The sequence below is a fragment of the Peromyscus leucopus genome, chromosome 13 (assembly GCF_004664715.2).
Source record: "Peromyscus leucopus breed LL Stock chromosome 13, UCI_PerLeu_2.1, whole genome shotgun sequence".
Lineage (NCBI taxonomy): Eukaryota > Metazoa > Chordata > Mammalia > Rodentia > Cricetidae > Peromyscus > Peromyscus leucopus.
The window spans coordinates 49,099,963-49,103,036 of record NC_051074.1 but is presented as its reverse complement, the minus strand read 5'-3'; the positions used below and the strand labels follow the sequence as shown (position 1 = coordinate 49,103,036).

Here is a 3,074-nt window from a genome sequence, read left to right as displayed (position 1 = left end):
CATACACGCACATGCACACGCTCAGGCAAACGGGATATGTGTGTATGTGTGCTTTTCTCTTTGGTAAGTAGATTCATTAAAGTAAGCCATACCTGTTCCTTTTATATTTCTTTCTCTTTTTTTTGTTTTTTTCAAGACAGGGTTTCTCTGTGTAACAGCTCTGGCTGTCCTGGAACTCACAGGCTGGCCTCAAACTCACAGAGATCTGCCTGCCTCTGCCTCCAGAGAACTGGGGTTAAAGGCGTGCGCCACCACTGCCCGGCTTCCTTTTATATTTCAACACTATCCCAGAACTTAGGAAGCAAACAGATGCTTCTGCTGGTTAGCAGTGAGGCCAGTTCACCCTACCTCAGAGCACAGGGTAGTTCTAAAGTCTTAGAAAAGCTTCCATAGGCTCAGTGGTCCTGATTTGTCCCCAGGCATCCTGCTTCCTTTCTATTGTTCACAGAGTAATTCTCATCTCAGTATTAAGGTGACATTCCATCTTCTGGCAGGAAGCTTACTTATTTTGCTAAATAATACAGGAGAGGCTAGGGAGAGCTCAGCTGGTTAAGTTCTTGCCTTGCAAGCTGGTGGTGGTTCTCCCTCTCTCTCCGCTTCCTCTCTCTCTCTGTATGTAGTTAAGCCCAATAAAATGGTAATGGAACAGAAGGGACTATAACCACAGTTTGGGGTTTGGAGTTTGATCTTGCATACAAACTACAGTGCTAAAAATTCTCTTCGAGGATTAGTACTACATTTGAAACCCATGCTTACCTGTAGTAGTCCAGGCTACACAACCATCGGCAACCTACCAGAGAATCATCTCCTGAAACGCCTGACTTGAGTCAGGTGTGGTGGTGGTGCAGGCCTGTGATTCCAGCAATCTGGAGGCAACATCAGAAAGATTGGAAGTTTGAGCTCAGCCTGGGCTACGAAGCAAGCCTTTGCTTGAAGAAAATAAAAACAAACACAATTATAGGTTCTAAGCCAAGTTTCTTTGGTCTATTTAAAAGATTAAGGCTGGAGAGATGGCTTGGTGGTTAACAGTACTTGCTGTACAACCGTGGGGCCCTGAATGCCCAGAAGCCTGTGCTGTGGAGGTGGAGTCGGAAGGACTGATGAGGCTTGCTGGATACCGCCTAGATGAAAACCATGGGCTTCTGGTCTGGGGAGAGACCCTGCCTCAAAGGAACAAGGAAGAGTATTACTAGAAGACACCTGATGCCTTCCTCTGGCCTCTTTGAACACTTAGGTGTGTGCACTAGCATAATATGTACATACACCCCGACTCCCAAGCACTGAAATCATAGGGTTGTGAGCTGCTATGTGGGTACTGGTAACCAAACCCAGGTCCTCTGGAAGAGCAGAGGTGCTCTTAATCACCCAGCCACTTCTCCAGGTCCGCACCCCTCTCCCTTCCCACTCCCACATTCACATTAAAAACAAACACACACTAGTGCTTTGCTTGTTAAACTTGCTCCAGTTTTGCACTGATAGCTTGACCAGTGGTGAATGCTCCTGTCTGTAACAGGCTGACGATTTATCATCGAATGCTGGCCTTGACACAAATACACACACACTCAGCGGTCCAACTCTCCCTCAGTACCTAGTGTGGCTTTCTTCTTCTGAGGGCACTGTTCAGTCCGGCTCTCAGAAGCTCCTCAGAAACCAAGCATGGTGGTGCCCCAGCTGTAACCCCAGTCCTCAGGAGACAGAGGAAGGAGACTCGCGAGGTAAGGCTCCCCTTGGCCACACAGTGACTTTGAAGCCAGTCTAGGATACATGAGATCTTGTCACAAAACAAACCAAACAGGAAAAAACACATGCACAACACCCAGTAAATTAGGGTTCAACTGTTAAAAATTCTATCAAAATAAATACAGAATGTCTACGGAATAAGTTAGTTTTCATGGTCTGTGGTGGTAGCATTGTTGACTGGGTTACCTCTGGAGAATTCGTTAAATTTCTCAGAATCTGGGAGAGGAAGGCATTTTATTATTATTATTATTATTATTTTTTCAAGACAGGGTTTCTCTGTGTAGCTTTGCACCTTTCCAGATCTCACTCTGTAGACCAGGCTGGCCTCGAACTCACAGAGATCTGCCTGCCTCTGCCTCCCGAGTGATGGGATTAAAGGCATGCGCCACCACCGCCCGGCTTTGTTTATTTATTTATTTATTTTTAGGAAAATATAAACTGGAGGTTATAGAAAGCATGGTTATCCCTCAGTCTCAGTCTAGGAACTAAATTCCCTGATACACTTAGATGGTGACTTTCAATTTAGGATCAAGGACTCAGCAACAGGCTTTCCCTGCAGTCTCCTGAAGCTGCCAGTAACATCCTGAGTCTGCATTTTCAACGGGGTCCTCAGGTACTGAGTGGGTTGAACGCTGTGTCAGGAACTGGCCAAAGGTTTTATAAACTTTGTGATTTAACTAAGGGGTTGAAGGTGGTAGTTATCATTTTCATCCTCAGCTTACAAATAAAATTCCCACTCATGGACTGGAGAGATGGCTCAGAGGTTAAGAGCACTGGCTGCTCTTCCAGAGGACCTGGGTTCAGTTCCCAGCAACCACATGGTGGCTCACAACCATCTATAATGAGATTTGGTGTCCTATCCCGATGTGCAAGCATACATGCAGGCAGAACATTGTATACATAATTAATAAATAAATATTAAAAAAAAAAAATTCAACTCTTCCAAAGTTAGACGAAATTGGTTTGACCTGGCAAAGAAATGCTTTAATAAGTTAGCAGCAATCAGTGGTGGCAGTCATGTAGTCTGAGCTACACAGGAAGCTGAAGCAGGAGAATTATATGAGTTCAAGTTTATGTTTATATTACCCAATGATACACGGTGGCAAAAGAAGCCATTTGCCACCGCACAAGCCTTTTATCCCAGCACTCGGGAGGCAGAGGCAGGCTGATCTCTGAGTTCAATGCCAACCTGGTCCAAAGAGTGAGTTCCTGGACTATACACAAAGAAACCCTGTCTCAAAAAACTGAAGGGAAAGAAAAAGGGACTCCACCTGTCCTCATGTGTACACTTGAGCAGCTTTGACCTTCCTCAGAGTCCTCTCTATCACGGCCAT

At 45.3% G+C, this 3,074-nt stretch overlaps 1 long non-coding RNA gene across 1 annotated transcript; it reads right to left on the bottom strand.

Moving 5' to 3' along the window:
- Positions 1-958: 958 nt before the first annotated feature.
- Positions 959-2,019, bottom strand: LOC119088912. The gene is made up of 2 exons (XR_005092668.1): positions 1,589-2,019; positions 959-1,160 (listed from the first exon to the last, which is right to left on the bottom strand). It is a non-coding gene; the product is annotated as an uncharacterized LOC119088912 (long non-coding RNA).
- Between the last annotated feature and the right edge of the window lie 1,055 nt (positions 2,020-3,074).